At 34.7% G+C, this 15,078-nt stretch overlaps 1 protein-coding gene across 3 annotated transcripts in view; it reads left to right on the top strand.

The window, feature by feature from the left end:
- mtss1la (MTSS I-BAR domain containing 2a) overlaps nucleotides 1-15,078 on the top strand; it is a 66,808-nt gene that overhangs the window by 12,486 nt on the left and 39,244 nt on the right. The window lies entirely within an intron of this gene.

The raw sequence follows: 15,078 nt of genomic DNA, 5'->3' as shown, positions 1-15,078 counted from the left end.
GTATGGTAAAATAATAAAAAGATTACTTGTGAAAAAATAAATAAAAATAATTCTATTTTACATAGCAGCTGTAAAATTGGTTGTCTAAAACTCTGTTATGAAATCTTACACCATCAAACATTTATTCATGTGTCAGTTTCCGGGGCTGTGCAGTTTGCATATACCACATTTTCATATAAACAGTTCATATATCCAATCAAATCTCAGCCTTTGCAATTTAATAATTGCGGTTTTATCAGATATTATTATGAATACATCAGAAAAGGTCTCTTTGGCTTTTGTTCTGATAACTAGGAGAGTCATGTTTCATTAGAGCTGAATTGTGCTTCAGGCTGCCCGCTATTGGATCTTTGAAACCGAATCCTTCCTGTGCCATTAAAATCCTGCAGTTAGTGCCTGAAGGGAGCAGACGAGGCCGAACAGATCCAGTGTTGATCAGCACAGTTAAAGTCAGCCTGGAGCCTGCCTTTTTAAATTGCACCATATGTATATGCAGTAGATCTTTTTGCGTAGTTGTGGATTTGAATCTGTCATTGGACATTGGAGAAAAGGACCTGTTGGTTTTGTGCTAGCAGCTTCTGCATGCTTACAGCATTTGCAGAGGAGCTAAAGCGACAGGCGGACTTCAAAAACTGTGTTCTGAAATATCTGCTCTGTGTGTGGGAGAGAAATAATGATGGAGTTGTTTACTTTACACATTGGTTCATGATCTATGATTCAGACAATTTGGTTTGAATTCAGATATACTGGTTTGTGCTGGTCAGACAGGCTTAATCACAGCTGATATTTTTTCTAATTAGGCCGGAATATACAATTGAAGTCAGAATTATTTTATGATTAATTTTTATTTTATGATTAAGTGTTGTTTAACAGAGCAAGATAATTTTCACAGTATTTTCGATAATATTATTTCTTCTGGAAAAAGTCTTTTTTTGCTTGTTTGGTTGTATTAAAAGCAATTTAAACATTTTAAAATGTTTTTTAAATGTTAACATAGACTCATTTTGAAAACGTAGCCCTATATGCATTTCTGGAGATCGCAAATTATGTAGCCAGGAGTACGTATGGCTGCATTTCATCTTTAAAATGAACGTTATGCTGTTCCTTATCATATTGAGTTTAAATCCAGCGAAGAATGATTCCAGAAACATGTAAGACAAAAATAGAAGCCAAAAAATAAAATAAACAAGTAAATAACAGGGTGAGAATGAGGTAAAATCTGAAAACGTGGTAAAAATCAGACTTTTAATTTTCTGGATTGCTTTTTAAAACCGTCAGTTGTGGAAGTGGGTGGGCGGGTTAATCGATGCTTTTGAAAACACTATTGGTTGGGTTAAGGGAAGGAGAAGGGTGGGTCAGTCAACCGTTCAGTCAGTCAGTCAGTCGACAGCGACCTCTGGTGGATTTACGCAAGAACCTTCTGGGACATACTGGCACTCTTCAGAAATGTGTATATAGTGGTATGTTTTCAGAATGAGCCTGGGTTGCTTAAATTCAGTATTATTGGCCCTATTAAGAATGTTATTACTTTTTGATTGGCTACAAAACAAATTACTACTATCCAATGACTTGGATGAACCAAACTTGCCTAGTTAAACTTACAGTATTAGCTTGTTAAACCTTTAAATTGCACTTTAACTAGTATTTATACTAGTATATTGCAAAATTACTAGTAAAATGTCATCAAGAAAAAAGAACAAAATTAAAATTGTTATTAGAAGTGAGTTATTTAATTTTTAAAAAATGTGTTGAAAAAAATCTTATCTCCTTTGAACAGCATTTGAGAAATATTGGAAAAAGAATACAAATTAAAATGTTTATATTATTATTGATATTATTATTATTATAAAGTATTCTTTTTATTTCTTATTTTGAGCTTTAGGTTACGATACTTCCAAATTCATTCTGCATAAATCTGAAGATTTTTACCAAATTCTTAGCAGAAATAGCACAAAATGTCTGCAGATTCTGTCTGGCCCTAGTTAATACTAATACATATATAAATGAACTACTATTGTATATTTAATTTTTATATAGCATCTTAATAAAAATATAATAATAAAATACAATGCATTACAAGTGCAAATCAAGGTATTTTAAAGATTATTGGAAATTAGTAGTCATAGCCATTGGCAGGAAAATGTCAATGGCTATCAGTTTCCAACATTTTCAAAAATCTCTTCCTTCATGTTTAACATAATTAAAAAACTCCAACGCAATCTCACTGCAATTCGTAACATTTTGATTTAGTGGCTCATTCATATGAATTTGTACGATCTAATTCGTACAATTTAGTACGATTTGCTCATCACTCAATGTCGGTTAGGTTTTAGCATGGGGTTGGATGCCATGCCTCCATTTTAAAACTGTACGTCTCTGTACGACTGAACTTGCTTGTATGAAATTGCCACTAAACTGACAAAACGTAAATTACTTACATTTTCCCATGAGATCAGGCTGGAAACTCAGGTTTGGAACAAGTGTAAGATGAGTAAATCATGGCAGAGTTTTGTATGCGCTTTCTCAGCCACCCATCCAGCTTCACCCATGTGCCCGGTCCAGAATCATTCCCAGATGCCAGTGATCCAGACTGATTGCGTTTGTCCTGCGGGAGCGCTTTGTTCTGCTCTGGACTCCAAGCACACGGCGCTGCCATAAATGAGTTCAGTGAATGTCAATACTGCAGTAGATCTCTGACACTGGAGCACTTTCACCTCTGACCTCGTCTGCCTGTTCTTTATGACTCTGCATTCGTGTAAAACTTACAAGCAGTTCCACCATACACTGACATGTGTCTGAAGACCTCTGGGTAATCTCTCCCTGTTTTTAAGGCAAGACACTGCAAAATAAAAGAAAAACTTTTTTTTCAAGCACCTGATAACTTTATGCTTTTGGCCTTTTTGTTTTCCAAAATGCACTTCGTATTTTCTATGTTACACATTTCTTTACTTTATTAATTTGTGAGTGTAGATTTCAATTGCAGCTGACTGGATAATTTTAAAGTCAGTGTGAACCAGAAGTTGCTGAGACTTTTATTTCAGTATGTTATTGCACTTCCGACCGAAACTGAATATTGAGTAGGGGCGGGGCTTTCAATTTGTACATCATTCGCTAAATAGTGTATATTCACTATATAATAGCAAACTAACGGTAAAAGGGGCGTGGTTAAGAATATTGTAGCTGAAGCCGTCAAACTGACTTCATCAGAGAAGGAAATGCCGAGAAGACATACTGAAGACTACAAAAACAAACTTTTTTTTATTGAATTATTTATGCAGATTAATTGTTCACTTTAGGAATTCAGTGTGTGCTAGCAAAATTAACATTGTACTTTTTGATTTCACAGACTATTTTCTCAAAAGAAATCTTCTGCAGCACTTACACACACACATACACACCAAACTTTACAGTTTTATTCATATCTACACTCAACAATATACTGTGTTAAAAAACCTAACTTGTGTAATGATTTGGCAACCCAGATAAATATTGTGAAGAGTAAATTCTGGACAGAACACAAGCTGGGTTGTTTTTTTACACAGCTTGTTGAGGTTTATACATTAAACCATTTGCTAGGTTGTTTTTAGTCAGTCCTGGGTCAAACAAATCCGTTTTTAGGTTATTCAGTTTAGCCAATAAATATATAATAACAAAAAACTGTACTGTTTATTGATTCAGTTCAAGTGTCTATTACAAGTTAATAATATAATCATAATTACATTTATCATGTTTAATGCACAATTAGTCCTCTGTAGCTTAAATGTCTGTCTAATAATCTTAAGCATTTTTTCAGATTGACTCTTCATATGGGTTAAAATAATAAAAACAACCCAATTAAAATAACCCAGCATTTGGGTTTAAAAAAAAATAATCCAATATTTATTAGAGTGTACATTCAGAAAGTTTGTACCGAGGGAATTGTTCATAGGTAATGTGTCTGATTACATGTGTCTGATTACATTTCATTCTAGAAAATAAAGAATTAAAAATTATTTTAGTATTTCAGAATTTTATGGGGCAATTAAAAGCATTTCTGTAAAAAATGTTTGATGTAGAGATGTCAAAACATCCATCGTTCGTTAGAATTGGGTCGATAGATGATGCCATTGTCCATCGCTGATGGCCAATAGACATCATGTTGCTGAACTGGCATCGTGATCCTCCACCCTGCCCCCGTTGCAGCAGCAACCCGCTCGCAAAAAATACACAAGACCCCGTTTACACTTATACGTCTTATTTTTAAAAGGGAATTTTAGAACAAAAATGATCGACTTCCACACTTGCGTTTTCCCTAGCTTTTCTGAAAAGCCCTCCTTTCACACAATACCACTGAAAATGCACATCATGTGACCACACACATATACTCTGTCATGCGCTGCAGCATATGTGCACGTCTAAACTCCAGGCAGTTAGTGGGTGCTTTGAGCACAAAACCGCACAGAGCAGTGCACGTGGGACAGGTTATCAAGGATGTACTGCTGGATCGTGACTCACTACAGTTGTTTAACGTGATATTTAATCAATCTTGTCTCTATCTAACGACTCTTCCGTCTTTTAAATCTTCAGGAAACGTGTCACAGCGTCAGTACACTGCTTCAATCTTTCGCTTTCATGCTTGTACTTAGTCATATTAGCGAAAGCCTCAGATACTGTTGGTTGGTTGCTGTTGGTTGTGCACCTTTTTACCAAGTTTGTCGATGCCATTATAATGGCACAGATCACCCTGCCTATTCATTCCAGAGTCCCGTGGAAAAAGTGATTGACAGGTGGTAATTTGTGTGTAACTCATCTTTATTTATTTATGATTTGGTTATGGGTAAAGCAAAGACCATGCGGGTCAGATAGTTGAAATGGTAGGCTACAAATAATTAATTTGTTATGAATTAATGAATTAATAATAATTAAATAATAATATTTATTAATAATAAATAATGAATTCACCGCTGCCTACGACGACAATGCCATTGTCCATCGCAAACTTTTACATTAGATATCCAACCCAAGCTCATTCTGGAAACTTAGCCCCACGGACGTTTCTGGAGACCGCGATTTACGTGGCTGGAGGTACGTAAAGGCTGCGTTTGGTTTTTTTCGAGCGAACGCTGCGGGGCGGTGTGGCGCCGCTCCGCCCCTCCTCTTCGCGCTCGCCGGCCGACGGCTCGTCTCCGAGTGGAGGGCTTTCCCGATGCAATCAGTTTGTCCGCTTAGCTCACAGCGTTGCGCCAGCGGAGCGGAGGCCCCGGAGGAGGAGGAGGAGCCGGAGCCGGCCGCGGTGGACGACGACCGGGATCGAGTCCGGGGAACAGCAGGTTGCGGAAATCAGGTAAGACAAAAAACGGAATCCGAAAAATAAGGGCGAGAACGTGGCGGGATCCGAAAACGCTTTTGCTTTTTTTTTTTTCCCGATCAGGCGGCTTTTCGCGCGAGAACGGCGCGGACGCGAACGCCGCATGCTCCCGAGAGGCGCCCGAGACGCGAAAAAGCGCGCACAGCGGCCTCTCGCGGAGCTGCGAAAACAAAAAACGCTCGAATACGTACTTCCCGGGACGTAAATTGCGGTCCGCAGAAACGTCCGCGGGGCTACGTTTCCACAATGAGCCCGGGTTGTAGATATCATACAATGCCAAATTGGTTGACATCACCCAACCCTATCGTTCATATTTTTGTACTTAAAAATGGATGCAAATTAGCACATATTTAAAGAAACACTGCACAATTAGCATATTTTTAAACATTTAATAAAAACGATTTTTTTTGTACTGATAAATTTGTTCAGTTTTAATGTTGTCAGTCAACACATGTAAGTATAGAGATGACTATTCGTTTTCTTAAACACTCACCTGCGGCGTCTTGCCTTAAAGGAAGGAACTCATTATCAGCTTCCTGTGTTATTTATTTATTAGCGATGGCCTTGTTTTTGTGGGTTTTCCAGTAGCACCACACTGAAATGATTTTCTGCTGTGGACCAATGAGCGGTCAGTGTATAATCTGTGGTATTAGGTGTGAGCAGCAGTGGGCATGTGTTTTCTGTGAATTGGGGACAGGCTGGAGGCGCTGGCACAGCTGGAGATCACTAAAACATTGACAGCAGACGCAGACCTGTCTCACCCGCTTCCACTGACACACATTCTGCCCCCATCACCCCTTCAATCCGGGACGTCCCAATAACTGACAGCCGTAGCCTTTCACTGACCTGAACATATGAAGAGCTTTCAGTCTGAGTTAATCACTAATACTTTCAATTTGTTTATGCATAGGTATCCTAAAGCGAATATTATATTATATTATATTATATTATATTATATTATATTATATTATATTATATTATATTATATTATATTATATTATATTATAATATATTATATTATATTATATTATATTATATTATATTATATTATATTATATACACAAATAAAATATCTGTGATTAACAATGTATTAATTTTCAGGAAAAGTTAGGATTGATATTAATATTTTTATAATAATAATAATAATAATAGTAATAATAATATAAATAATTTTTAAACTATAAATAGCAATAAAATTTATAAAATACTACTAATAAAACATTAATAAAATGTATTTTTATATAATTAATAATAAAATAACATAATTAACATTAATCTACATTTTTAAAATGCTATAATAATATACAGCAGTGGTTCTCAGGGCTTCCTTCTAGTAGTACATAGAGAAATACTAAATAATGAAAGAAAAAAATAATAATAACACATTTTACCCCTTTGATGTTTAAATGTGATAATGTTTAAAGTGGCTGAAAATATTAAATATTCTTAATAAGAAGAATTAATCTAGCTTATCAGTATGGTGGTACTTGGAGAGACAATTTTTTTCTGAGGTGGTACTTGAAATAAGTTTGAGAACCACTGATATACAGTATTAACAATAAATAATATATTACTAAACAATACAGGTATTATATACAACAACATATATTATTATATAATATTTTGTACATTTATTTCTTTATTAATTTATGTTCTAAATCTATACTACATCTTAAATATATATTTTTAACTAAATAATTTTAATATAAATATTAATTATAACAATTTAAAATGTAAATATGAATCTAATAATGCTATTGTCCTTAAAAAATAGACATATTAACAATTTAATATTAATAATATAGTTATAATAATATAATACATAATTATACTTATATTAGTATTGTATTTTAATATTAATATTCTATATTTTCCAGAGATCTGTTGCAGCTGGAAGGGCATCTGCTGCATAAAACATGTGCTGGATAAGTTGACGGTTCATTTCGCTGTGGCGACCCCGGATTCATAAAGGGATTAAGCCGAAAATAAAATAAAATAAATGAACTAATATTCTTTATTTTAAATGATTATAAATCTTTTTTTTTGTGCAATTTTATAACTAAAATATTAGCAATAATATCAATTATAATAAAATATTGTTATTGTTCTTCATAAAAAATATCTGAATAAATTGATATTAATATGTTTTTACATTTATGTTTGTATAAATTACCATAAAGGTATAAAGGTTGTAATTGTTTCTTCTTATATTATTCCCAGAATGTTATGACCACCAGGCTTCATTGGAATTCAGTGGCTGAATTCAGTTCACTGTTGTATGGAGGCGTTTATCAAGCAAAACTCAGCTGCTTGTTAGTAGGCTAGGCTTATAAATATCAATACAGGACACGTCAATATGTAAAGAAACAACACACCATCACTCTCTGTCCTACAAACCTTTCTCCTATATTATGACTCTTGCTTTGAGAGCGAAAGGAGTCCAGCAGTCTGCCATGTTTGTGATCTTTATTGTCAGTGTTTTTTTTTTATATATAAAACAGATGTGGCCAGTCTATTAATGCACGTGTTAGTGTTTGATGTCTATGTTTGACTTGCGTTTGGATGTCTGGCCTCTAAGAATAGCTGCATTTGCTTACATTCATTTCCAGTGATGAATGCAGGAGGAGGGATGTTTACTGGAACACAAGTCAGATGTAATGATACATGCTGTGTTCATCTGGATCTTTATTAACATGTTGAGGTCACTGTGTTTGGGTTGACCAGGCTTACCGGTTTCCTCGTACTTTTAGTATCTAACTTATAATGAAAAAAAAACCTGTGTCCCGTGTTTCACTTCTGCTAACAGTTCTTATTTGCTGGGCACTGGTTTGTAGTCTTCTTCTGTTTTTATATATTAGGATAATCAGTGGCAGCCAATCATATCATGGGATGTTTTGACGAACAAAATAGCCATCCAATCACACTTTCATATTGATAGATGCAGTTAGTGAAGGCGGGATTGTTAGGGATTGTCCATATGCAGTAAAATGTTGATATTTACATAAAAAATGGATTTGGTAATTGATCATAATAATGAATGTTTTCATTTGCAGTAATTAAAAATGTGAGGTATTCCACCAAATATTGATTTCCTAAATGGTTAGTTCACCTAAAACTGTAAATTTACTGACCCTCAAGTTGTTTCAAACCTTTATGAGTTTCTTTCCTCTGAAAATTTGAAGAAAGCTGAAAATCTGTAACCATTGACTTCCATTATAGAAAATTCAATTACTTGGGCACTAAGTCAATGGTTACAGACAGGGGCGCTGCTAGGGGGGAAGGTTAGGACGATTCTAAAGGCCCACGTCGTTTTGGGGCAACCAGAGACACTATTAGTGGCCCACTACATCCATTTTCACTTTCATTTGCAACACCCCTTGCGCCCCCATTGCATTTTGAAAAAGTTGCACATCTACCCACCGTTTTCAAACCAAGTGTATTTATCTTCAGGAAATCACTGGGGGCATTTATCATGTTATCATAACGATATAATGTGGCAATAAGATCGTAACTATACTGTGCATTTAAACAGTGGCCATATTCATCTATGTAAACACTCCAAAAACATTGTACTAGACACTGTAAAAGCTCATTCTCAACCACTAGACTTCTCTGACAGGATATTCGAGTGTCATTGAGAGTAGAATGTTGTGGGACTGCTATACAGGAGTTATGATTATGGATTATAGATAGCGAAATTTAGCAGTTTTTAATTTAGCGGGTTTTTTAAAGTAAGACGGTAAAACATGTTTTTTTCAAACCCCTTGGTTTTTAGTGTTGACGTGAAAAATCTCAGTTTCAAGGAGTATCTAGCCCTTCCCCTTTGCACTACGCCTTCAAGCTAAAGAGAATTTGGACACCACCTGTACGCGAATACACAAAAAGAGGGGTAAGGGGAAGGGCTAAGGGGTAGAATTGGGATGAGCCTCTGACTGGTCTTCTGGACTATTGTGCATCGTTCCCTGATACACAAGCCTTTGACTGCAACTGCGGATGCTTGCAAAATATACACATTGCCAGTGAGAATGAATGTCACGTATCATGCATTTTAGGCTGAATAGTGTGGACAAAGACGTTTTTCTGTAACAAAATGTTTTGTAACAAAAAATGTCAATCTGTACAAGGAGCATTTTCATTCTAAATAGCTGTTTTAAAATGAAAACATTCTGGTGTATACATATACACACACACATACATGTATATGAAAAACTTTTTGTTATTTATTTGTTGATGACAACATTTTTATTTTCATTTTATAAGAAATCAGTGGCTAACAAAATAAAACTTTTTGGTCACACTTTAATTTGATGGTCTGTTTGTTGAATTTAAGTTACACTGCATCTACATGCCAACTAATTCTCATTAGATTATAAGTAGACTGTTTGGTTGGGGTTGAGGTTAGTGTAAGTTGACATGTACTTGCAAAGTATCTTATAGTCAGTTAAATGTCTGTTGAAGGTGCAGTATCAACAGATATTAAGCAGACAGTCTGCTAATACTCAAATTGACCATCAAAATAAAGTATTACCAACTTTTTACTCAAACAAATGACAATATTGTCATTTTAGGGCATTTTTGGCATTACAAGCTAAACAGGGGCCATGTTTTCATGGTTTCATGTTTTCAGGGCTGCATGATAGTGGGGAAATATGCAATAACAGTATTTTCTACAATATAACTAACTAATTTTAATTGTATTAGCATTTATTATTTATTATTATTTTATTATATTTTATGTAAAGATCATATTAAAATCAACAGGCAATAGATGCCTTTTTATAAATATCAGAAAAAATTCAGATTCTTATTGGCTGTTGTCATTTTTTCTCTCTTGTCTCTCAGCCTTAGTGTTTATTTGCAGCTCTAGATTCATCTAACAGCACCTACTGGAGAGGTGGGGATGAAGACAGTAAAGGTCTCATCTGATTGGTCACTGCATATACTATTAGCTCGATAATGATAATTTTTCAATATATTGTGCAGCCCTAGTTTTCATGCATGTTTGTAATAATTTTTAGTCAACACAATACCACTGTTTTAACCTCAGATGAGCATTATTTGATGCAGTAACTTACAAATGGCTATTTATTGTGTCATTTTCTGGAAAACAAATACACAATGCTAATAGCAAGAGTTCTAAATATAAATTTGCATATTTATAAAAACTCCATCCATCCTGACCATCCTTTCAGTATACTGTACACTGTGACAAATCTACTCACTCCACTGTATTCATATTGTCAGCTCATTGCACCACACATAGTGATTTAGTTGTGTAAGTGTATAGGTCGTCTCGTGGGTAATTTCTTATGTTGTGAGAGATCCACCATGGGAGAAGCACGCAAAGCTCTCCATCATGGGAGTGGAGCGAGGTGCGTTTTAATGATGGCTCTTGGGGCTGCGTTTGTGTGTTTTCCATCTGCGAGGCGTTTATAAACTGTATGTCTATACATGGAAGAAGCTTGGAAGCGATTTCGCCTCGGCTTGCAGTGGCGAGGCAGAGCTGTGTAATCCTCTTTACCTTGTTCTGACACACAGGCTGAGTTTGTGCATGTTAGTGCGAGTGTGTGTCAGTGGGACGCAGTGGGCTGCTAATCTTCCCTGCAGCTCTGGACTGGCAGATGGCATGTATCCTTGCCAGCCATCTGGAGTGTGGGGCATGGGCAAGAATTCGCCTTACTTGGCAGTCGAGATTACACCGACGGATTCACACTTGCTACATTTCACCCATTTTTGGTGGACTCACCTTTTTATCAGGTGTTTGGGTCAGCAAATTGCTCCCATGTGGTTTATTGCACAGTTAGAATGGTTGTTTGTGAATACAGTCATGTTAAAAGTGATTCAGACACCATTTCTCACTTTCTTTGCAGTTTATTTATTCATTCATTTTACTTCGGCTTAGTCCCTGATTTATCAGGGGTCGCCACAGCAGATTGAACCGCCAACTATTCAAAACATATGTTTTTACACAGCGAATGCCCTTCCAGCTGCAAACCAGTACTTGGGAACACCCATACACACATTCTCACACGCATTCATACACTACGGCCAATTTAGTTCATTCAGTTCACCCATCGTGCATGTCGGACTGTGGGTGAAACTGGAGCACCCGGAGGAAACCCACGCAAACATGGGGAGAGCAAGCAAACTCCACACAGGAATACCAGTTAGCTTAGCTAGGACACAAACCAGCAACCTTGCAGTTTATTTACTAAAATAATAATAAAATATGACCACTATGATTTTATGCAGTTAAATTATGTAAAAAAAAAATGAATCCTGATAATGTCAGATAACTTTGATAGTCAGGTATAGTATGTATAATCAACCAAAACAATCAGATAACTGTTTAGTGAGCTGCTGGTAACCGTATTCATGCAAACCTGAACTTCAGTATTGTCTCAGTCTTGCAGCTATTTTAGGTCCTGGTGGTTTTTAATCCTCTGTGTGGAGAATTTCTGGGTATAATAGAGTTTACTTTATTTTGCTCTCATCGCTTACATAAATGGACTGTAGTGTTCACCCACAAATTAAAAAAATATCAAAAAGATATATGTGTTGCCTAAATTTTTGGTTTGACTGTATGTGTTTTTTTTAATCTTTTGCTGAAAAGAGGCTAATTTAAGACAGTTATCTATTTAAATATCACAATATAGTTTTTTCAGAGACAGATTTTTGCTCCTGAGTGAAATCTTTTAGAAAACAGATGATAAATAAATTGTAGTTTTATTGTCGGTATATTTTTTTATCATTAGAACATGACCAAACAGGTTGAATATTTCACCAAGTAAAACAATATGTATCTTTTGTATATTACTTTTGAATAATATCCTGAGTTAGGGCTGCTCCGTATTGGAAAAATCTGATATTGCTGTTTAATTTTTCTTCGATATAAATTGCGAAATGAATACAGTCTCACCAGATGGCTTGAATAGCTCTATTTGACATCTTACTAGGCAGTCTACTACTGTAGTCAGGTACAACAATTGAATAATCAGAGGGCAAATAATGCTTTTCTTAGATTTTTCCAAATCTAAATATCTATAAAATCATTAATAAAGTAATGAATAAAATCATTGGTAAAATCATGCATGCCCTCACTACCATGGTAAAAATATTCTATAATGTTTGTGTAGTATTTGTTATGCAAAAAAAAACATAGCCTAACTGCAGTATTTAATGAAACACAGTAAACAAATGATCAAAACCACTACAAATTAGGTAATAACATTCATGCAATTCAATATGAAAAATCCAACACTCTTGCTATTTGAAACTAATCCCGTTGTTTTGATTGAGGTCTGTGTTTGTGTGTGCACGCCAGTTGGATTTTTCTCTATACTGTATATACACTTACCGGCCACTTTATTAGGTACACTTTACTTTTACTGAGTTGGACCCACTTTTACCTTCAGAAAAGCCTTAATCCTTCATGGCATAGATTCAACAAGGTACGGGAATATTCCTGAGATTTTTGTCCATATTGACATGATAACGTCACACAGTTTTTTACTGAAGATTTGTTGACTAGGTGCTCTATTGGATTAAGATTTGGTGACTGTGGAGGCCATTTTAGTACACATTCAAAGTCACTTAAAATACCTTTCCTCCCCATTCTGATGCTCGATTTGAACTGCAGCAGATCGTCTTCACCGTGTCTACATGCCTAAGTACATTGAGTTGCTGCCATGTGATTGGCTGACAAAAAGTTTGCATTAACGAGTGGTTGGACGGGTGTACATAATAAAGTGGCCGGTGAGTGTATAGTACTAACCAATATCTTAATGATTTTACAAAACTTCTTAACAAAATCATAAAGTCTGAGAAAAATGTGAGAAAAGATGTGAGAGCAGACTTCTGTCCTTCATTATTTTTTGTTTCCTTCAGTCTTTAGTAATAGCAAGGCTTCACTTTCTATCCTTGAAAGCCTCTTATAACAGTCTTTACCGCAGATATTTTTCACAATAGAGAGGAAACCTGGAGTGCATTTAGACGCTTCCAGAATCAACATGTTTAGCATGGAATCAGTTCCCTTCAGCTGTTGAAGCCAAAACAACACATAAAAACAAAATGGAGTATTAAAACAACAGAACGCTATGTTCTACCTCTTGATTAAAAAAATAGTTGATGTTGGAAAACTGATTAAGAGAAAATGAGGCTAAAGGAATATTGAAAATAAAATAAGAGGGATTTGAATCGAATTATGATGTAAAGAGACAACCCTGCCATTTAGGCAGGGTCCCATTTATCATCCCATTTAGGTGTTCGCATCATTTTTATATTGATTTAAGGGATTTTATGTATGAATAAAGCGTTTCAAATTTTAAAAAGCAGCAAAAATGTTTGTTTTAAAGTTAAGAACACTTGTTTCAGATAATTATTAAATAAAAACATTTAGGTTTACATAATATTAAACAAAAAGAATAAATAATATTTTGGTCTAGGTATTGAAAAAGTAGAAAAAGCATAAATATATATAGTTGAAGCCAGAATTATTAGCCCCCTTTGATTTTTTTTTACCCTCTTTAAATATTTGCCAAATGATGTTTAACAGATCAAGGAAATTTTCACATTATGTCTAATAAAATTTTTTCTTATAGAGAAAGTCTTATTTGTTTTATTTTGGCTAGAATAAAAGCAGTTTTTATTTATTTTTTATTTTAAACACCATTTTAAGGACAAAATTATTAGCCCCTTTAAGCTAATTTTTTTTTCGATAGTCTACAGAACAAACCATCATTATACAATAACTTGCCTAATTACCCTAACCTGCCTAGTTCACCTAATTAACCTAGTTAAGCCTTTAAATGTCTTGTTAAGCTGTATAGAAATGTCTTGATAAATATCTAGTAAAATTATTTACTGTTGGCAAAGATAAAATAAATTGGTTATTAGAAATGAGTTATAAAAACTATTATGTTTAGAAATGTGTCAAAAATGTCCTCTCTGTTTAACAGAAATTAGGGAAAAAATAAACTGAGGGGCTAATAATTCAGGGGGGCTAATAATTCTGACTTTAACTGTAGCATGCTTGTGCTTGTTTTTTGTCGTTTTTTACAAATCGATTATTCATAACCTGTAATAAATTATTAAACCTCTTAATTATTCATTGTTTTGACATATGGTTTAAAATGTGTGTATATACCATATATTTAAACATTAATTTCTGCCCTGATTTTCTATTTCATGTGCATACATTAAGAAAAAAAGCTAGTTTTCTTTTTAAATTAATTTATTAATATCACTCCTTTAAATTTCGAACTTTACTCTAAAACTACAACTCATTTGTTTCATTACAAATTTAGTTAAAATATGGATAAATGCAATTATTGGGTTAAAAATAGAATTCCAAAATGAAATCCAGAGCTTGCAGTTGTCCTTATTTACCCAGGTTAAGGTTGACACAACTAGAGATTTTACATTTGGATGTCCTCATTTCTGTTACATTTGTTCATTGACAATAGGGCTCGATTTGAAACATTGTGATTAGCTAATCGCAAAAGGCTGCGATATGAAATATAAATTATTTAACTACCCCCACCCAGAGCACATGCGTGACTTCCGTCTGTGTGTGACATTCTTACTAGCCAATTAAGTGAGCACTCTTTCTTTTTGCCCAATCAGAATTGCTCAACTAAACGATGCGGAATGCCCACAATAAGAAAAACAAACAAACCACAGCATCTGCCACTTCAGAAGCATTAAAATACAAATTCATATCAAAGAAAAAT

This window comes from Danio rerio, chromosome 18, assembly GCF_049306965.1.
Source record: "Danio rerio strain Tuebingen ecotype United States chromosome 18, GRCz12tu, whole genome shotgun sequence".
In the NCBI taxonomy this organism is placed as follows: Eukaryota; Metazoa; Chordata; class Actinopteri; order Cypriniformes; family Danionidae; genus Danio; species Danio rerio.
This window is presented reverse-complemented; position numbering and strand designations above follow the sequence as displayed.